The sequence below is a fragment of the Melospiza georgiana genome, chromosome 1 (genome assembly GCF_028018845.1).
Source record: "Melospiza georgiana isolate bMelGeo1 chromosome 1, bMelGeo1.pri, whole genome shotgun sequence".
Taxonomy (NCBI): Eukaryota; Metazoa; Chordata; class Aves; order Passeriformes; family Passerellidae; genus Melospiza; species Melospiza georgiana.
Window position 1 is genome coordinate 134,528,528 of NC_080430.1, and position 23,417 is coordinate 134,551,944.

Genomic DNA, 23,417 nt, shown 5'->3' on the forward strand with positions numbered 1-23,417 from the left:
GTGATTTCTGGTTCACAGCAGAAAGCTGACCATCATTTGGGCCATCTTGCCATGCAATCCTCTTCTGTAATAAGTGCCCTGTTTATAATCAGTACTAAGATATGAAAGAGAAATCTCTGGCTCACTCCCATGCTCTGTAGTTAACAAAAATCTATTCAGAGGTTTGAATTTCCGTGCAAATAACCTCCTCATCTGCAAGAGTCAAAGGAGTGGAAAATACAGGAGAGTCTTTGGAGAGTTAACACCCAGACCCTGTGAACATGAAGATGATTATTTTCCTCTACAAGGCTTTTTCACATGTGATAAGCTTGGCATGTTGCCTTGCTTAAGTGTCAAGCCCTGAATGTTTTTGGTTTTGCCCTGGTGGTCCTGAGGAGTTACTGGAATACTTGTTGGACCTGTTTTATATCACTGTGTGCACTGATAGTGACATTGAGAAGAAACAGGTAGAGGAGTGGAAGGGGGATCTGGATTTTCTCTTGTTCAATTCTGATAGCAGTCTCCCTGTCTGCCCAGGCAGCCCTACAGCTTCCTCCAGTCTTTCTTTGGCTCTTTGACTGTGCTTTTTACATTATTACATTGTAATCTCTTCTTGAGGTTTTTTTTTTGGTTTGGTGTTTTTTTTTCCTCTCTTGCTCCCAAGGGATAGTTGTCAAAACTCCTTATCTGCTGATGAATGAAAGGAATTTTTGTCTCCACTGCCTGGAACTGGTTAATGCAATTCTGGACAATACCACTGGGTCACTGAGTCAAGTGAACAGCAAAAGTTTAAATACATAGAAAGGTTTTGTTTGGTGCCAGTTTGTATCGTCATTTCAAGATATTTTCTGCCATGCAAGAAAGTGAAAAAGACAAGGCTGAAGGCAGTTGCAAAGAGTTTCTAGGATTGAAGAATAAACATTACCAAATTCTGCAACTTTAATGTTGGCAGTGGAAATCGAAAGAGAGATGCTTTAACATTTGCTCTAAAAGGCATTTTCATTCTGTTGTTGGAACACTTTTTCTCATTACTGTTCATTAGAATCTGATGCCAATCATGTTGTTGTATGTTTGGTGTGAGAAATGGTATTTCTGGCCAAAACCTGCTTATCTGGGTAAAGACAATAGACATTGTCTATGAATACAAGACCAAACAATAACAGCTATGCTTTCTGGCAGTGACTCAAACTCAATTCTATAAGGTCTTGAGAGTTTAACATCCATCAAAATGACACCTTGCAGAATTTAAATTTAAAGTAGTAAGAAAATTCTTTAAAATTCTGAAACCTAAAGCCCAAGTTCATCTCTATTTTCAGCATTTTTCTGAAGTTACAGTGCTGAGAACAATATTGAACCTGCCTTTGTTGAAGCCAAATGTGCTATTGCTTTCAGGCAGCATGAGGCCAAGTTCTACCTGTTTGTTCCAGACACAGTACTACTGTGTCCCAATCTTAGACTGACAGCTCTGTTTGGGACAGAAAAATGTGTTTGAAAAACTAGATAAAATACATGTGTCTGTGACTACTGAACTCTCCATAGTTCATTGAAATCATTATCAAAAATGATTACTCATAGATTCTTGTGTTGATAACACTTCCATATGACCATATGTAGTCATAGAGAAAATCCGTGTATTTGTGCAGAAATGTGCATTACCCCAAGTAGAAGCTTCATCCCAGTATTTGCACAAACAAAGCTCTGCCTGGATAAACATGAACAACAGACAATCAGCAAGCAAGTATTCCTCTGAATGGAAAGTCTTGGCTTGGAGCTTGAGCCAGACTCCTGGAAGCCAACAGGAGTCATCCCATGGATTGCAATGAGCTTTGTATCATGCCCTTTATTCGTAGCAGTGTTTGCAAATCATCTTTTGCAGTATTCACCCAGCTGAAATCATACTGCAAGCATATTCATATGGTATATTCACATAAATATGTGCTGTGATTCATAAACAAATTACATTTGCATCTGTCGACTATGGCTGAGGAGCAACAATAAAGAAAATAACAACAGAGAGGAAAGGAAGAAAAAAGTGATAATTGTGTGACAGTGAAAGGAAGAATCTCAACTACATTTCCATATCATCCCATGTATCAAGTAGCAAGGGCTTAAAAGGTTTCTTAGAATGTTCATGAGAGTTCTAAGCAGAAAAAAGCTATTTAATCCCTGTAGACTGAAAATGCCATTGTTTATTTCAGACCATTTCAGGAAAATATTTATACAATAACTGCTGCACTCTCAATCCCATCTCTTGCACTTCCAGTCCTCTCTTGAATTTTCAAGAATGTCTTTTTTATACATCTGAATTTAAATTTCAAAAGCCAGTATGAATGATAGAAGGGTTCGCCACCAAATGTAAGGTTCTCTGGGGACAGCTGTTGCATTGCAGTAAAAAATTTTATTTTATGAGGAAAAAGAAAAGGCTTTCTTTGGTGGGTGTATGTACATGTATGCTCAAACTCTAAAAAAGCCAGTTTTAACTAGAAAACAATAGCCAGTTTTAACTTGAAAACAGTAATTTTTACTTCTATTTCCTTAGGAGAGTGCCAGCATTTGTTTTTATTCTTTTTGTGACACTTTTCTTCTAAGCTGAGAAAAGGACCTCTCAGCTGATTCTACCACCTCTGGTTTGTGAAAAAGTGTCAGTACATATGATTAAAGAAACACCTACTTAATCATCCTTCTAGGTATGCCAGGACTTGTAAGGAACCAAGCAAGGTTCTTGTCACCCCCTCACCCAGACATGTGTCTGTGCAATCCACTGAACTGGCTTATGTGCAGTACTATAATGCTGTTTCTTCCCAAGCCTTGAGCCAGGCTTTAAAATTATTTCCCTTATTCTTGCTCTGAATCCCATCCCCTCTGTACAGACTATCTATACAAGAAGGAATCAGCGTTCTCAAAGTAGACTAATTGTGTTGGATGCCCAATTAAAGACAAATTAAATGGACCTGCTTTCATTTCAGAAGGTGTGGAAGTACACTGTGGTAGGACATCTTGGTTTAGATTTCCAAAACCAATCTTATCTTCCAAAAATTTTATTCCAAATTTTTATAAGCCCTTGGCTGTAAGGACCGCAGAAACCTTCACCGTAAGAGAGATTCTCACGACACAGCGAGGCACAGTGAGAGTCTGTGTGAAACCTCATGTTGCCTGTCTTTGGTTTAAGAAATAAATGAGTTAATCATGAAAGCACATATCTGGGGAGTTTCAAACTATAGAATCATGCAGGCTTTGTACAGCTGGGCACTCATAATCAGTTATAGCACAAAAAGCAGAAAGGTCCTTATTACTTTCCATATAATTTTTTATTTCTCTCCAAATATCAATGTTATATTGACTGTTAATCTGAAAAACCTCATTTAATGTCAGCTTGCTCACAGTTATGAAAATTCAGGTAATGTATTCCTGCTACTAATTGTATTTGAGAAAGTGTTATTAATTTCATATATCAAGTTCGTAGTGGCCATCTGTTCCCTCCGAACTGCTGCGTCTCCCTCCATCTGCCCTGTTTTTCTTCTGCTAATCGGGTGGCAAGGGCTCAGATGATTGGGAAGTTTCACTCTGACTTTTGATTTGTCACTCATCATCAAGCCAGCTGTGCATTTTTAAACAGACTCTTGCAACGGGTGGTGCTGAATTTAAATCTTACTGTCTGATTTTTTTTAAATAAAACTTTTTTTATTAAAAAAAAAATCAAAAAGAAGACAGATTGTATTTTCTACTGTGTAAAATGTGCTTTGCTGCCACTAATTTGGCTGCATCTGCACTCTCATGAATAAAGATGACGGTACATGTCCAGGATATTATTAGGGACTGTGGGGAGTGGGGAAGAATTTCAAGTGCGGAAAGACACCACAAGTTTCCAGCGCTCAGAGTAGTGAGCAAGCATGTGTCAAGGTTCTGGATTCAGCTGGCGCTGGCTGAAGTTAGGGCAGACCTTTGCAGATACAAATAGTAGAAAATATTCATACTATAAGTAGAGAAAATTATTAAAGAAAGGTAGAATGGTCTTTAAATGCTTTTCCCTCCTTTATTCCCCATGAATCCAGACACAACAAATAAGGGTTACTGGTGATCACCAAAAATCTTCTAGGATCTATGTTTTGTATTGCTGTGAAATTCACATTTTCCCTGTTTTAAGAATGAGGGAATTACCAGACGGTCGCAAGCTTTGAAGTTCTTGTGAACCCCAAATTCTCAGAATACTCCAAGCACTCTATCCCCAAGGGTGGTCTATAGCAGGTGCTGGGAACAGGGAGACCTGAACAGTGGGAGATTAGAACAGTCAGACAAGATGAACTCTACACTCGAGAAAGTAATTTTATAATTTCTGGTAGTAAAAAAGCGGTCAACATTCTCAAACAGCGTTCATCTCCCTTCCAAAATCCACATTGTTTTTAGCTATAATGATTCTAGATATTTCTGTTATTCATGCAAATGCTCAATTCCTTTTGACTGTTGTTGAAACGATTCAAACCTCGAGTGAAAGATTAAATATTTATGCCTAGCACAGAGGGGATATTGCAAGAAATGATTGGCTGAAATTAAAGCAGACAAACTTCAAGCTGTACAAGAGGAGGAAATTCCCAGACAATGAGATGTATTAAAGTATGGAATAAAATTGTAAGGGATATTATGAAAGCCTCACCACTTGGGCTGTTTGAAACAAGGGTTGACAAAACAGCCTAAAACATGCAGCAGTGGAAATGATGTGAACAGGATGGTTTATCAGGCTCCTTCCACATCAAATTTCTATTGTTCTGCAGTCTGATTTATGAAACCCAGACAGCACAAGGGCATTTGCAAGTGGGATTTTATCATAGTACCTGAAGCATATGATACTGTTTTACAACTCAGAGGTGAAGTTTGATGGCTTCGCTTTGCAGGGGTTCATGACAACATTTCCTCTGCTTTGTATTTATGAGAGGTCTGAAAAAATGATCGCATGTGGAATCCTGTTTGCATTAGACAAAGACAAAAAAGAGAGACTTGCCAAATCTATCACATACTCTTTGCCCTGTATTCTCCACACAGATATATGCATACCTCAGGTCTTTAAGTCGGTTCTGTACAGGAATAGGAATATTTTCTGTACTGAAAAGTAGTTCTGTTAAAGCTACTTCTGAATAAAAGTACATGCCAATTTTATGTGTATCTATTGCAATATTAAAACATCTCTGTTTTGATTGATTTTCGTATTTCAGCAGTCTGAGAATTCTGATAAAAATACATATTTAAAATTGCCATGTTTCACCCGGGTCTTATCTGCTGACAAGGAATACCACAAATATTACCTGTTCCTGTTGTGAAAATGTAAGTGCAGGCAAACCTGTTCTGAAGTTTTGAGAACTTAATCAAACATCTCATGTATCTTGCTATCACGATCCAATAGGTAAAATGTTCTACCAGCTTTCAATGGGTGGGAGCAGAAGGGGGCAGGAGCAAGGGGAGTGTTGTCACAATGTCCTCTGTCTGACAGTATTACCAGGATTTTTACAATCCTGTATGCATCCTTTCATCTCATTTTATTCACAGCAAACATAGTTTTTGTAGATCATTATAATGCATTGTATTCACAGGTCACAGCATTTGTATGCGCAGGGGACCAGTTAAGCTTGTGGTTGATCATTTCCAGGTAGACTTGATACACTTGTGGGTGTAACCGTGGTAACTGAGTGTCACTTTTTTGGAACTTTTCCAAAGACATGTACCCAAATACTAGATTGGCAGTGTGGAATGAATCTCTAATTAGTTTAAAAATAAACCGAGTTACAATCTAAGTTTTGCAAGGTAGCAAAAACTCCTTTTGGATTTCAATTCTTGCCAAAAGGGCCCTGTAAACTAAAACTGAATCTTGAATCTGTTTTTTACAGAGCATTTTAATGTTACCAGTGTTTTTTCTATAAAAAGGCATTATTTAGAAAAAAAATCAGAAGTCAAAGCACAAGCTATCCAGTTTTAGTAAGGATCATAACGTAACTCCTTTAATTACCTTGTATTTGTTTGTTCCATTGTACAACATTTTAATGTATCCCATGAAGAGAAGCATTTCACTGTTGATACAAAATCATGGAAAAAATTCACATCATGTTGTTGTTTCCTGGCTCCTCTGCAATATGACATCTAACTTGCTCCTATTTTTGAATTTTTTTAGTTGCAAGTGTGTCTTTTGTAAGGTCTTACCTATGTTTGCCTTTGCTGAAGTGAACTCCATAATTGCTATTATTAATAGTAGTGACAAAATATTTACCTGGCATCATTACTTTGACTACAGTCCACATGTGTAATCTCATTCTTCTGTTTATCAGGTAAACAACCCTGAGACAATTAGTGCCATAACAAGTAAAAAGCGGGAGTAAGATCAATATCTCCTGTAACAGCTCCCAGCTCATTACACTTCAGCCCAGCTATACCTTGTTGTGTGAAAGGAGTCCATCTGTCTTTCCAAAAATCCAGTTAGAAGTCAGAAATGCAATGATTACACAACATATTAATACAACTACTGACATGCAAAAGTAAGTAGAAGCAGCAGATGAAAAACATTGGGTAAGAATGCTTGTGATAAAATTAGCCCTTGTAGAGCACACTAACTCATATCCTGTGGAAAGTTTCAAACAGGGAAGATGCACAGCAAAATAACACACATATAAACCTGTGATGGAAAAGGTAGTTTTGCTTTTTATACTTGACTTGGAATCCAGAAAGGAAGAGGTTGCAGTACTCATCAAGACATGTCTCAAGATGATTTGAATGTAGATGGTGCCCAGGAAATGAAGGTTAAATAAAACCAAAATATTTACTTTATTTCTGGGCCACATAGCAACAAGAGAGCTGGTGTAATTGTCCTAAATATTCGAATGTTCTAGACAAGATGAGGCCACTACATCACTGGGCTGTCCTGAGGAGTCCCCCTGCAACAGAAGAGCCATGCCAATGTGCACTGACATTCTGCTGTCTTGGGGCACAGACAAACACAAAGTGCAGCAGGAATCAGAGCTTTCCACCAGGAGAAAAAGAAAACTTCCCTGAATTAACTACACACTTCCAGTCCATCTGTGACTTTTCATTGTTTCTATCTGTGATTGGTCACTGTTGAATCCCTGAAGAAGGTGGATGATCAAATGGGGATGGAGACCAGATAAATGCAAGCCATGACTTAATCCTTTCATAGCCAAAAGGATAAGAGTCAGAATCTTAAAGGAATGTGTCTAAATTCATTGACATCAATTAATATTAAATATATAAACACCTTTAAATAGCCAGTTTTGAAGGACTAGCCTAGAGGTCATTTGTTTATAAAGAATGTGTTTGCCCCCTAATAAGCTGATACATCCTCTAAGAGGTCTTGATTAATCCAATTCCATGCTTTCCAAAGGAGCACAGCACTACTTTCCTTTCCAGTATCTATAGCTGAGGACCACTGACAAATCTGGCACCATCAATAATGTGGCATACAATCTGCAAAATTCCTACGTAGAGGAAATCCGTGCTTACAATGGCTCTTTCAACATACAGCCCATAGATTATCATAGACTGCTATAAAAATCACTGTAGGACCCTGAGCCTGAGAGACAACGCAGTCAAGGCAAGAGGCCTATGTAATTAATGACAGAGCTGTTAGTGGCCAGAACATTCAGATTTCCCTTCTTGAAGTCCACCAGCGGGAAAGAGAATGTGCAATGTCTACAGGGACAAGGCAGAAGAGTACAAGGCCTTTATATAAACTTCTTTACCGATATTTTACAAGAAAATTGTACCTGAGGGCGAGTTCTTCATTTTCCAGACTGTAACAGTGAAGTACAGTATATGCTAGGTTAAATTACAGACCAAAGTAATTGTACAGTTTTTGTAATGCCAAAAATTGGAAGAGAAGTTGGGCGCTGTCCATGTACATACCAGCACAGTAATTTCTTTTCCAAGTCTAGTCCTGTGCCTTTTCAAATCAATTGTTCAGCTGCTAGATCAGATAATTGATGACTAACAATAAAACATGTTTCCATCTTCTGATTTCTTTCCTATCCTTGTGACCAATGGGAAAAAAATAGTTATGCTATGTTTTGGGAATTTATACATACATTTGTCAATAAGAGAAGACTTAAGTAAAAAGTCATGTCCCCAAGCTAAAATACCACTATCCCCTCTCTGCATGGGTAATGGAACAGATTCACCTTCACCGTAACATTGGACTGAATTACATGTTATAGTCCTTGACATGCTTTGACATGACTAATGTGACCCAGCTGGTCTCTGCGGTAGAAAAATGTGAACATAGAATGTGTATTTTATGAGACACACATATAAGTTGACAACAAAAAAATACCCGTGGTTTTGTTGGTGTGATTCAACCAAAAATAAGAATAAGAAGAGGGAAATCCATGAGCTTATAAGGCTGTGCAAATACACAAGCTGTTGTATTTCAGTATTTACAAGTATTGGAAGGTAGTGGGTAACGGCGTGTTTGTAGACAGTGGGTTTCCAAGTGTGCGTGTGTAAACTGTTCCCTCTGTCGTTTAGAGGATGACCATATAGCCAGGTTTTTTTTACTGCAGTGTTTAAGCAGGAACCATATGATACTATGTTTTATTTAAAATTGGGCTTGTACCACTGAGGCTGGAAACTTGTATCTTTAGAACAATTTCATATTGCACAGTGCCACCATATGTTGCCTACTTTAGTGTTTTTAAAGAGATTGCTTACTGCCTAAAGGTAGCATGTCTCAAATTTACAAATCACATATTGCTTGAGGGCACAAGTGAAACCATTGATTTAAGAGAATGCAATATGCTTAGTTTAAAGGTGTTAATTCAACTCTATCATCTTCCAGCTTTCCTTACATTGAAATATATATTACTATGGGGCCAGGGAAATTAAAAAGTGGGACTACAGGTTCTTTAATTGTGTTTCAGTCTTTAAAGGAAAGAAGAAACTGACTGATTAGGTAGACAGACACGTTTAGCATAAGTGTTCTTGGAACCTCTTGAAGTGAACACCCTGAATTATGAAGCTGGCCTATTACATTTCTCATCATTAGTGTAAATGGAAAAGTAGCCACCAGTATCTTGCAAGTAATTTAGCAGATGGACTTGTTCTAACATTTTCTCTGAATTACCTTGTGCATATTTTAAAGGGAGAACTTGTCATTTATTTATATATCTTAATATTTAACTTCCTTAAAAAATTTGGATTGCTCACAGTAATTTAATATATTTCTATTCAATGTTTGCCTTCAGATAGCTGCTGCAAATTTGAAGATAGAAAAGTCCTAATCCCTCCAGAGGTAAAATCATTACCCTATTCTCTACTGCTTTATCAATTCTAAATTAAAACATTGCAAGTGATGAAACGTCTAATATTTTCCTTGAATATATACCATAACAAAATAATTCTCTCTGGCTTCATAGCCTAAGGGTGATGAGCAGCTCTTACAATATTGTCATTATTATTTTATTTTGCTATATTTCTATTAATGTACCTGATGGGAACTGGTGCCAAAAAAAAAAAAAATTGTAGTCCCATTGTAGTGCAGTGACCCATAACAAAAATGAGTCTGCCTCCAAGAGCTCACTGTGTAGCCCTCAGGCATAAATACACAGGTGGACAAAAAAAGCAAACAAACAGTACAGAGTGCTGATGGAACACAGAAGGTATCTGCACTTAAGGGCTCAGACGCACGGCTCTTGCTTTCTTACTGCTTGTAAGGAGGGAGGCTGGGTGAAAACCAGTCTTGCTCTCAGTTCCCAGCATCACCTGTGCATATCTGGACCAGCAATCCTGTCCAGCACAGTGTGAGCTGGTGCATTAGCAGCGTGGAATGTTGGAGAGTTGGAGCTATTATAGAATGAAATCCCAGAATACTGTGGAATCAGGGGGTTCCCTGAAAGAGACTAAGGCACCAGCTTTCTTCATTTAATGGGGAAAAACACTCAGAAAAAGCTCAGGCATTGCATCATAAAGAAGCCAACGTCTGATGCTGCTGCTACTGTGGCCTAATGGAAATAAGGGTGCTCCGCAATAAGGGCTCAGGTCAAGGGTCAGTATTGGCAGGTTGTCTTTTCATTCCTTTTATCACCTCAGTGTTAAATGGAATACTGGTAAATATGTCAAAAATGAACACTGGAACAGAGCCTGGATAGGTCATGCAATTATATGTCCTGGTTTCTGCAGTATTTCATTGTGGCTGAGATTGGAATGTGAAGTTTCGGAAATAACCTTTGTTTTCTGCATAAGTCCTGTCCGTGTTTCATGTATTTCTTGCTTTCTTATAAATTTGATAATAAAGGCATTTTTAAGCACTTTGGTGACAGGTTCCAGATAGAGTGTATTTTTTGGAAAGTGCTGACACCGGCTGCTGGGACTCACACCAGCAAGTCAGGTAATTCTTTACAGGAGCCGGCTGTGGCCTGTGCTGAACAGAGCCTCCAATTTCCAAAGCACTCAGCCTATGTGGCTCACAAGTCATCCCCATTAGTAAGGACCAGCACTGGCGGTGTCTTTATAATGCTTACACATCACTAAATAGTCTTCAAAAATACCACTGTGGCTTAATTTACTTAATATTAGTATACATGTTAACTTAATACCTTTCTTTCTTTTAAAAAAAAGGGCGTTTTGCAGGATGCTTTCTTGTCAGGTAATAGCTCTCGGGATTAATTCAGAGAGCCCTTTCTTGTCAGCACAGGCGGCAGCCCCCCGCCATGGCCAGAGATTAGGTGCCCCCCAAGGCTGAGCCGAGCCGGTTGGCGCCTTTGTGCAGGCGACCTTTGTGTGGCCCATGCTGTGGCTGCCGGTTTGAAGGCTGTGAGGAGGAGATTAGGCTGTCCCCAGCCGGCCAGCCGGCGCTGGGTGCGGCTCGTTCCCATTTTGGCGAGCAGATGGTGGCAGCCCAACAGGTGCACCCTGATGGCAGCGGCGGGCCCGGCGCATCTGCTCGCCGGGAGGGGGGCAGGCCGCGCCCCAGCCCCGCACCAGCTGCACCCCACAGGGCAGGGCACGGGCAAGGTGCTGAGAGACGGGCGCTGGTGACCTTCCACTATTAACCTTTTTGCATTGCACTCTGGAAAGGGATGGTATGGTAAGAATGCTTTGATCTGAATATTATGGGATGAAAAATGACCGGAGACTAGGAGGTGATTGATTACCGGGTGTAGGAAGTGGTGGGCAGTTTGATTTTAGGCTCTCCAGCAAGTGGCAGGGTCTCTCTGCCACTAAACCCCACCGTCTCCTGCTTTGCAGCAGTTGTTTCTCAGGGCATCAATGAATGGAGACTGCACTGGCTCCACATTGTTTTGGTTTTCTACTCAGAAATAGAACAATCAGACTAGGATTTTTAAGGCCTTCGTGCTCAATCCTGCTCCTCTCCCCACCAAAACTCCCCAGCCTCTTTTATGCGAAGAGCACAGTCCCTGCCCTTGGGGGAGCATCATATGTGTTAGTTTACTTACAAGCAGCACAAGAAGGAAATGAAAATAATACTCCACTTCTAAGAAATGTTTGTCTTAGCTTCCAAAGTTTATGCTCTGTATTACCGTCTCACTTATACATGTCAGTATTCAATCCTTTCCTTCCCAGCTTGACCAGATCCATACTCTTCTGCCTCACACTTGCTTTAGTCCAGATCTAGACCACCTCACCTATCACCCTTGCATAAACTAGCAGCTCTCCAGCTGATCTTCTTGGCTCAGATTTAGACTTTTTAGCTATTCTCACTTTAACTCTTCTCCCTTCCTGTTTCCCCTTTTGCTCTGCTTTTGGTCTGACTTGAGGTAAGGTCTGCTCTTCCCCCAGGGTCCTTTAATTCTGCTGATGTTCTGGGTCTCTTGCAAGGTCTTTGCAAACCTGGCAGTTTCTGCTAGACTAACAGCTGTCTCCATCTCTTGTAGCTCTGGGGCTTTCCAGGGTCAGAAGCACATCATGAAGCAATGAATTTCACGACTCTCATGTGGAAAAAATATTGGCTCATATAAGCTTAGAAGAAGCCTTCTGGTCCAGAGGATACAAGACAATCTCATGGACTCCCACAAAAAGGAGCCACTAAAATGTGGCCAAAGATGAGAAAGAGCACTGGATGCCTTTGAGGTGGGGTAAAAGGGTGAGTTATTGCTCTACACCTTCATGTTTTCAGAAAGTCTTAATGCCTGGGCTGGGCTGCAAACAGCTGCTTGTTTCTGTTGGTCAGCCTCAGTTCCTCCCGTGGCTGGAGAAGGAGACACAGATGCAACAAGAAGTGTTTCCATCAAAGCAAAAGTTGGACTACATAATGTCTGGAAAGATGAGTGGTGGCGTCCAGGCTTGTCTGTGTGCCTGTTTGGTGAACTGGAGAACAGCTCTAGTCGCAGTTACATTTATCCTGAGTGTTCTTTAGAGAGTTCATTTGGAAGACAATATAACTAATATTAAGCAGATTGCAGTCTCACACCAGAATTGCCAGGAAAGGGTACAACAGCCTTCCAAAGAGGAAATTCTTTGGTGGGAGCAGGAGCTGGCTATAATGATGGAGAAATAGCTTCATTAATTGAAACCAACCTGAAGGAATGGAAGACAACAAGTGAATGGATCTATAAATAGATTAAATTCTAAGTTCATAGGTCTCAATTCTTTTAACTCCATTATGCCTTTTTCATCTTTGCAAGGTATTGGTAGTTGCTCTGCACTTAAAGATATCGAAAATCACTTTATGTTGCAAGAGGGAAGGCTTCTCCTCAAATATATTTTATTCAAACACCTTGACTCCTAATTTCAAATGATTATTCAGAAGTTTAGATTGGTGAAAAAAATAGTGTGAAATTTTCAAATAAGTTCTTACTGCAAATATAGCTAAAGTCATACACAGACATTTTCAACAGAACTACTCATGTTTAATTTTTATGATTTTCTCCAGCAGGTAATAAATACTTCAGCCACCAAAAATACCTATATCATATTGACCTCATATTTCTGAGGAATTCACAAGCCCTAAGAATAAATCTTTTGAACATGGGGCTTTGTCTAAATGTTTTTTAACCACTACACAACATGCTTGAAAAGTGACAGCATACCAGTGGAGTATTTTACAAAATAATTAAGGAAGTTATAGGGCAGAGATCATTCCACACCAAAGTCAACAAATTATAACTAATATCCATAAATCCTTAACACACTTGTATATGACATTATTGGTTTTAAGTCTATTTAGTTCTCTCACATCCTTGTCTCTAACCTCTATAAAGAGTTAGGCTTACTGCACTGTGTAAAAGTCTTTTCAGACCATGGCAAGCTTTTCTCCCCAGATTAAAGCCTGTATATACTGCCTTTGCTGTTAGGGATGCTCCTATTGCAAGCCCTGGTAGAGTCCTGGAAATCTGACAATGCTGTTTTCCTTTGAGGGGTTGTGGAACTAGCTCAGAAGGGGTTAAGTGGCTGGAGACCAGCTGGGCTCTGTTAATCTGCAGGGACCAGCTGCTTTGTATAAAAAGGAAGACAAGAAACAGAGTGGCTAGTGCTCAGGGAAAGCTGAGGGTATTGAATTGCTAAGTTTGGGAAAGGGGGAGTGAGCACTTGTGTATCAGCCTTTTGGTGTGCTGGAAAAGGAAGAAGAGCTCTGTAGGTATTTTGGTTTGCCTGAGGAGCTGTTATTGCTGGTGATGATTGGCAGCCCACCCAGGATACTGGCTTTTATTTGTTAGGCACTCCTAAAAAAATGGCCCTGTAGGGTAAAAGCTGGTAACTGAACAAGCTGGCGTTAATAAGTCCCAAATTGTCTCTGATTTCAATTGAATAATTGAATGCTTTTCAAAAATGGGAAAGAAAAAAAAAAAGAGAAAAAAACAAAAAGGCAGTGGAAGATTTTGGTATCTTGCTAGAGTCCTGAAGTAAAGAGCCAGTGTCCTCTCTTTTGGCTGTCCCAGCAAGTTGTCTGATAAATACAACTTGTATTTCTCAAATGTGACAAAGGCTTTCATCTGTCCCAATGTGCATTGATTGTACTTGCTTAGATCACATGACTTCACCTCCTGTAACACTTGTCTGTGACAAATAGTCTGCAGAAGGCAAATCCGTCAATAGTTTTTACTAATTTTCTTTACATATTAACTCAGAGATTTTAGTGCTTATTTTACTGAAGCTGCTTTGAATAAAAAAACTCTGTAAGCAGAAGTTGAATTGCATAATACAAAGCTATTAAACTATATTTAGTGATTCCATTAGAAATCTGCTGTTGAGCAAGGCAGAGCATATGGAGAGAAGTTGGTGAAAACCTGATTAAACATTTATATGGGGCATATTTTGATTTAACTTGCATAAATAATTTTTTTTGTTGGCTTTTTTTGTTTTCTTTCCTTGAAAACCACCCTTTTCTACACCTGCTCTGCTAAAAATAATGCTACTGTAGCTGCACTGAAGTAGTAGCAGGAGCGAGTGGGTATCTCATACCTGCCCATCTGCACTGGAGTCTATTCTCTCTCCTAGATTTGATAGGCCTGTACCCTTTTGAAAAACAAAAAAACTTTATTTCTATAAAATCGGCAGTAGTTTTCTTTTGTCCTTACAAATAATAAAGTAGTGATGTTCCAAGGGCAGTAATTATTATGCAGAAGTTAAGTTATGCTAGGAGTCCAGATCAATACGAGAATTTCCCCAAAGCTAATGGGAATTGCAGCTCACATATCAGATGACTGATCTATTTTCTAAACCCAGTAATAGTTTTAAAGGGAGATTCATTTCTGAACTTTACCAAAGTCTGGGTTTGATATTCTAGTGCAGACTCAGTTTTTGTACTCGGTTGGGATTCAAGGTCTGATTTGCAATAACAATAAAGGTCTTTTATGACTTCTTGTATTAATAGTGTGGTATAAAATGTGTCTAAATCCTGCTTTAAGGCCCCCTCTTGCCACTAAATATATGAGGGAATTCAAGCTTTTTCTCTAAGAGTTGATCTGAGTGAACATTCAGGTGCCCCAAAGCATGGATTTTTCTCTGAATCTCCTGAGAACAAGGTATTTCAGAAAAACTGTATCTCTTTTCCCTCCCACTGAGTTTCAGAGTTCAAACACTGGCAATTTCCAGTACCATCTTTTCTTGTCTCCTTGTTACAAGTAAGATTTCATTACCTGCAGAACAACCAGTGCCCACTTTCCAGCATCAGCATTGTCCCAAGATCTTTTCTCTGACTGCCATCACTCATTACAGGAATGTGCTGCTCTTTCATGGTGGCCCAGCAGATTGCAGAAACATGGGGCTCTGGATCATTACCAGGGAACAGAGTCACTTTGGGGTCATTATCAGAGAAAAGTATTACCTTTCGTTTTTTTTTTTTTTAAGAAAAAAAAAGAAAAAAAAACCCAAAGCCATGTTCTCTCCAGCAACCCAATGGTTTCAGTTGAGGTGTTTCAGCAGGGAATTAAATTATGAATTTTTTTTGGAAAGAAGCAGCTAACATCTTTTGAAACAGAAATATTATCTCCTGGGTGGTACACACTGTGCTGAGTGCTGAAGGGCCTTATGAAGCTGCTCAGATGAAAGCTTCTGATCGTGTCTGTTTGGTGAGGTATTCATCATAATGTGGTGAAGCAAAAATCCACCCCAAACTCAGAGAGGCTGTGAAGAGTAATTCTAGTATTTTGCCAGTCTATGGACGATTGCTTTTGGCTTATGTGACAGAAGCCTGTCTGTTAGACTGCAAAAGTGAGCTCTGATGAAAAATTAGTGCCTGTGGCTGTGGCTCTGGGCCTGTGTCTTTGACAGTTGTATCTCATGCCTGCACTTTTCAGCGTGGTGAGAAGTTTAGCACTGCAGGCCTGTGCTTGAGCAGTCCCTGCAGCACAATGTGTGCAGGGAGAGCGCTCAGGTAGCACTCAGCCAGGGTCATGCCCACCGAGAGCTGCAGAAGCTGCGGGAGCGGCGAGAGCGTGGGGGAAGCTATGCTGGTTTCTGAATTTCATTAAAAATCTGAGATGTCTATGCACACAGCCTTATTCACAGTTTTTTCTGTATTGTGATTTTAGGATATAACAAGGTGTTAACAAGAAAAACATGTTTTCATTAAAGCTGTATACAAAATGTATCTTTGCCCTGAGCCCTTCTGTGTGTTTATTTTTCTGAAACAGTCTGTTACTTAAAGAAACAAACAAAAACTGAAGCGGGGAAAGAAACTTTTTCCTTTCTGAGTCAAGGTCCGTTTTCAAAAACCCCGTTTATTTCCAGACACTGAGGGTTGTGAGCTGCTGGGTGGGCTGTACTAGCCCAGGTGAGGGCCACACCTCACCTGTTGAACTTATTTAGTTAAGCTGTTGTAAACATTTACTCTGTTTTCTTTCTCAAAGTGAAAACACTGTAAAAATAATGGCTGCCATAAAGACTGCGTTAAACACTTTCTAAAAGGTTACAGTTTGCAGCTGTGAGGTCGTTGCCCTCTGATTACGCTGCAGCACTGCCTTTCCCCTGCGCTCTGCGAGCCTGGGAAAGCATTGCCCTGCCCTCCATGCTGCAGGCGTTTGGCCTTCAGGGTGTTGAGCATTTCCCGGGGGTCAGGATGGGGATGAGAACCAGGCTGTGGAGGCCTGCTGGCAATCTACTCTCACCTGCTGTGTGCTGTGGGTTTGTCCATACCTCCAACCAGTGCCCATCCATGAGATGAGGGTAGCAGCACTGAAGGGAATCTCACTGATAAGGGTGTGTAGAGATAGAATAGAAGACAGCAGAAGATGAGATGAGAAGATGACATACAAAACTATAGAAATGGGAACTCCCATAGGAGACCAAGACAAGGTGTGTTCTGCTGATTTGTGGTGGGAAGAACAGGAGATGAGAACTGGAAGCTTCAGTCATTTAAATAATTTTGATTAAAAGAGGGCTACAGATACAGACATAGGTAAGGAAAACTTCCACTGGTCCAAGCTGGAGTTCATAAAGAGTCCTCTAAACACCTGCCAATGAGGAATGGCTGGTTATGAGCAAGCCTTTACTCCTACTTCCCCCAAGTCTCCCTTGTCTGCCACTCTTCTCTGCCTCCCTCTTCATCTGCACAGGTAATGCTGCAACAAAGCCAGGCTCCTGATTCAGGTCTTTTGAAACTTGAAATAGGAGCCATGGGCTTGTGAAAACAGAGGAATAAGCTTGGACCTGAGAGTGTGCTGTTAGTTGCTCTTCATATTTGTATGTTCTGTACTTACAACTGTGCACAAATTCACTTTTATGATGTGACAGAAGATAAAACAGCCTGTTTTGTCCCATACTCCCAAAGCATTAAGGATCCTTCTGACATATATGCTGTGCTCAGACTGCTACAGGAAGGATTTTCCACTTTTTAGTTATTTTTTAAATGTAGGGATATCAGATTTAGGCAAAACTTCCCTCTTTGTCCTTAGCCTTACAGTCCTTTTGCTATTGTGGTTGTTTTGCACTGTGGTATTCCTCGCATTTTAGAAGCAGGCAGCTAAAATCATGCTAGGTTTTAAAAAATAAACAAACCTCAAATCTCTCTTAACTAAAGCATGTGGATTGACTAGAGAAAGCAAACAGCAGCAGATCCTTAGGTAGGTGTGTTGTCATGTCAGACCCAGTGGAGCTGTGACCTCGCTGGGTGGCCTGCATATCACTTGGATAGCACGGGTGGAGCTGTGTGCTTTACAAATTCAATGGGCCTGTAAGTTCCCATTCCAAAAAGATAAAGTCCAGTCCAACAGGAATAAGGGACATAACAGACAGCCATGTGCTGGGATCAGTCTGTTGAGGACTAGAGATATTGAATTGGTTCTCTAAATTAACAAGCTCTCGTGTTTGTTCCTGATCACTTATCCCTCTGCCTTCTAGTTGTCATCCTTTTTTCTCCCATTCCATAGATTTGGAGCTGGCAGAAGTAAACACCTTTGGGCAACTATAGTTACTGGAACTGAATGGAACTGGGGAGCTGCACTCTCCATCCCAGCCAAGAAATGCATCCTGGAAGGAACTTTATACTTAAATTGGAAATTTGTTTAGCACTCACATTTTTGCCTACACTAACAGTTTGGGGAGAGAAAGAAAATGAATACTTGTTGGCACATAACTATTGTAGCTGGGCACATGAAAAGCAGTTTTAATCCACACTTAGTTTAGCTGGCAACTGTCTTTGTCATCTGCTTGGAAGGTGCTTAATGAACGCAAGGAAAAGAGCAGCCCCTTGTACCTGCTGCTGCAAGGAAATGCAGAACTGAAGGGTACATTACTGCTCTCATCTGAAGTATGTGGGGTGAAACTACACAAAATTTAAACCAGTCAATGTGCGTGATGTTCTGTGCACTTGAGGACACGTGGTGCTACATTGCTACTTTGTGCTTATTTTTTCAAATCCATTAGTGCTGCACTTTCTTGGAATGTTTTATTCAAGAATTGAGGGAATAGTTTCCCTCTGCTTTGTATTTATTACTTAACCTTTATATTCAGAGCCTTTATTGCTTACCCTGAGGAAACCAGATTGGTTATACCTTCTACAAGTAGGTAGCCACAATGTGGAAGGCACACAGCTGTCGTCAGTCTGTCTGTCTGCACAGGGCTCTAGCACTATTAACGCTCTCAGACCTTTCTCCCCTGTGCCACCTTGGAAAGGAGGTGTGTGGTGATGCTACTCCAACTTCTCTCAGCACTGGAAACAGCAGAATGACTTAGCTTTGCTCAGAACAACTGAAGAAGAGTTTTAGCCTTTGGCTTTCCGTCCCCCAAGTCTTTACAGAGAAATTATTGGTGCTGTTTGAGCCCATATATTGCATTACTATTATTTATTAAGCTGCAAATGTATTTTTGCATCTGACGCTAATCATTCAAATACCGAGAGAAAGATCTCCTCTTGCCAGTATCTGTTAGATCTGTACCATGATGTCAGAAGAAGCTGGTTTAGACTAACAGCAGCTGATTTTATACCTAGCTTTGCTTGTTTGTGCCCAAAGAATCTGTTGTCTTTCTTTCACTGTGCTCCGTTTTGTGTTGCACAGACAATGTCAGGCAGAGAGTGGGAGAACCAGCTCAAGGCACAATGAACCCTGAGGACTATCAGCTGGTGCTGGCTCTGGGAAATGCTGGCAGCCAGTACATTGTGCAGCAACATGGAATCTGTCATCAGCTCTGGATGCAGAATGTCCAACAGAGGAGCACCTGTTTCAGAGGGATAGAAAGGCAGTATGACCTATGGTCCTTGAAACATTAGATGAAAAGTCTAATGTAAAGCTTTGCAGCAAATGAGAGGCTCCATTTTCTTCTGCAGTGTACTTTCTGTCTGGAGGAAACTTCAACCTAAGAATGTAGTTACTCTTGCCTGATATCAGCCAAGTAAAATGACAGTTCTAGGCATGTGGCTACCTAATCTGCCTCCTACTTATACTCTTTCCATATATGTTGGAGAGACAGAGACTCTTCCAGCAGTAACTGATTCCTTAAAATGGAGTAGACCTTGGAACGTGCTTGGAAGAGAGCCCATTCAGTGGGCTGGAGGGGATGGTCCATGCTTTTGGACAGCTCTTAGACCTTATCTCATTACAAGATACATCCAGTGCAGTTATAATCTCTTCCCTTGGTTCACTTATTTATCACTTTTTCTTAAAATATCTTGAGAAAAATATTGGGGAACAAAGCATGGAAAATATTAAGAGTGAGACCACAAGGGTTGGACAGGAGGTTCTGTGGATATGCAACCAATAAGTCCCATTCTCATACAAGAATCTCTTCTCAGCTTGGCCTGTCAGCATCTATTAGTGTTTTTCCAAACAATGATGTCTGGTTTGAGCTGGCTGGGAAGAATTCATTGAGAGAAGAGAGAATTCAATGAGAGAATTTTCTGAACGCCTGAAAGTGGGTACCTGCATATACCCCCTCTTACAATACACCTTGTTTATATGAAATGCCTGCAAGGCATTTTTTTTGCAAGGGCTGGACATTTCAAACCAACCTTTTTAATGGGCATAATTTTTTCAAGAGATTTTTAATGAGATTACTCCATTTTCTAGAATTCAAAATAAAACATAAGAAGTCCTTCCTGTGGGCTGTTTTTTCCATTGTCTTTGGCAACTTTTCGGTCATACATATATACATTCTTTCATTAGATAGAGAACTAATGACAAATAACATTCAATAAACATCTAAAAAGAAAACATTTTATTGTTCTCTTCTTCAAGTATAACCAACATTTCTTTGTAATCAGCTAAATAAATTACGTTTGTTGCAGGAGTCATTACTGGGGCAATTTCCGCACACTGCTTGTTACAAATAGACTCACCCGATGCCTACAATTAGAATAAATCAAGCCAGCTGAGAAGGTTCAAATACATGACACAAACTTGACTAAATAGCAACATGACATAAAGGGATGCTGTAATGCCTCCATGATAATAGTATGCAAAATGTAAAAGACCGCTTTTCTGTGTGCTGCCATATGTCCACTGCAGTTTGTGGACATATGGACGTAGGACTCTCTCATGTGTAACGTATATCACACAGACAGAAATAAAACAGGGGTAAAGGGCTGATATCATGAACACTGTTTAGAGGACAAATTAAAATGTTTGTTGTGGCAAAAACATGGGTGTACTAATTAATAGCTCTAGATTGCCTACTGGCACTGGCTGTGGCAGCCTCAGGTTTTTGATAGGTTTCAATGGAAGACAAAGCTGAATAAAGCTAAGTCTCTGAATATAAATGTAATTGCTTGGATAAGGTCTCCTTTCTGGGGAGACATATTGCTTGATCTTTCAAATTGCAGTTTACAGTATGAATTAAGGTATTTGCATATTTACTTATAGTGTGAATAAATTTATTGCTTTCTATTGTTGCTCACTGGATGCAAAAGTGGAGTTTGAAACAAGCAACGAATAAGAAAGCTCACAAGAAGTTTTCATATTGATGAAAACATTTGGAACATAAAGTTTAGTTCTTAGCCAACAAGAAAGTGATAATGTACATCGAGTGATACATGCATGTTGTGCTTTCATTCCTCTCAAAGACAGAAGCTGCCTGTTAAATATTTTCTTGCCAGCAATCAAAATGGTATAGGCTTAAACCTTGTCTCTCGGAGAATCTGGGGAGATGATCTAAATCAAAACAGATGCCCTCTTCACTTAATAAAGCCACCTATTCGCATCCCCTTGTTAAGAGCTACAGGCTAAAGAAAAGCATGAGCAAAACTACCTGGCACCTGGAATGAATGGCAAACAGAATTACAAGTTAAAAATTAATAGTATGTTATTTCACTGTACTATTTTAATGGTTAATTTAAAATTTTTCCTTTTGTTTTGCAAGCAGAACTGGAAAAGCACATCAGGTTGTAGAAAGACAAAAGGATTTTTATGGCAGATAGAAGCTGTACACTGAATATTAAGAACACGAGTGAGATCAGCAGCTAATGTGCACATAGCAACTTGCTTCCATAGGAGAGACACCAATTTCTCCCCCAGAGAGATTAATCTCCTCATACATGAGTCATTCAAGCATGAAGAAATATTCTTTGGACATGGTGCACCAAATGGAAGCCCATACATCAGACAATGATGGTGTATTATATTGAGACATTTATAGGACTGGGACATGCCAGCTGGGATGTGCAGCTTTAAGAGAATAAAAAAAAAATTGCATTTTAAGGTGGATCTGCAGAAAAGCTCAGACAGCCAACACTGTAAATGGGTGTACATTCACTTCTCCCTTCAAACGTATTTCTGATATGAGGGGAGTCCCTTCTCATGGAAAATATTTACTCACATTTTAATCTTGGCTCTCTTCAGCTACAGGTCACAGTCTTCATAATTGGATTCTTGCCCCTTGTGAGAGCTGTACTCTTGCCTGGCCTCACATCCATGCTGTAAGTCAGGTTCTTTCTGAGTTATAACCATACTAAAGGGTTTGATATATCCTGCGAAGGCCCTGAACAACGGCAGTCTGAGGTTTCCTGAATAAGTTTTGGAGCGTGGGTTGCAAAGTGTTCAGAAACATAAATTGTTAGCTTCTGAACTGGAGATGGCACGGCAAATGTAGGTTTTCCTACTTTTACCAAGGAAGGCTTTTGGTCAGTGTTTGGCTGAGCAAACATGGCTGGGCTCCCTGCAATGCAGAGCCTGTCTTACTTCTGTCAAGAGAGGTAAATCTATGTGTTTATCATTAAAACACAATTGACTCATAAATTTCACCTACAGGTTGGTGTAGGCAAATACCGCTCATGTTTTTCATCTAAGATTCCCATATGTAAGATCTTCCCTGGATTGACAGCCCAGGAAAGGAAAAGCACTGGTTAAAGCAGGCACTCTCAAACCAATAGGAGCACTTCAAACGAAATTTCTATTTTTGCAAGTATATAGAAGACTAAGTAAATTGCTATTAATTATTCTGTACATAATTAACTTTCTCTGCACTTAGGCAGCACTCTTTCTTAGGCAGAAACATACAAGTCCTGGTAAGTCAACCCTATCATCAAGGAGTTCACTCCAAGAAGGAGCAGGCAAGTGGCTGTGTGCTTACCCATCTAAGACAGCACTGAGGGGGACTCTGACTCACAGGTAACCCCAGAAATACACCTGCACTGTGAACTGAGAGAACAGAGCTGTGGAATTGCTGTGGTAAACATTTCATGTTTGGAAGAACTTGGTAGAAATATCTGATATTGTTCATATGGCTCAACCTTTTTTCAGAATTCAAAGAACATCTGGATGATGCTCTTAGCCATATGGTTTAGTTTTAGGTAATCCTGTGAGGAGCAGGGAGTTGGAATTGAGGATATTCATGGGTCCCTTCCAACTTGAGATACTCTCTGATTCAGTGACTGGAAGGGGCAGATATGCGAAAATGCACTTTTCTATTTCTAGTTTCTGCCATTCACTTGTGGCCACTTTAATTATTCTTGTTTCTACTTGTCTCAGACTAGTTTCTGATTATTTCCTCTTCTGCATGCTTCTCCTGCATAACAGAGATGGATGGTAGAGCCCACTCATAAGAAATATCTCTCAAACCATATTTGCGTTTGCTTTTGGGACAAAGATTTTCCTAGGGCAACTTATCTGTCTTCTCTGGCTTAGATTTTTAATTCCAACTTTACAAGAGGCACAGATCTCTCACAGATCTCACAGCTGTATCAGTTTGTAATGAGTGCCAGTGCAGCCCTCAGGATAAAAGACGGCAGCTGGGGTGTTACCTGGGCTCACTCGTGGCTCTGTCAGCTCCCTGCAGCCCAGCTTCCAGTGTGATTTCTGCCTGAAGGCGTAGCATGAAATGGGCATCAACTAATCCTGCACATGGCATGAATGACTGCTCTCCCCACTCCCAGACTCTGCAAGAATGGGCAGCAAAACAAAAATAGATCAGCCCTCCAAAAAGTTTAATTTCAATAAAAACAAAAAAACCCTCACAAACACAAAATATTGATCAAACTTTTCCAAGTCTGTACCTTTTCGTTTACCATCATTGTCTCTCTTACAGGTTTGTACTTCCATTAAAAAAAAACAACAGCCTTG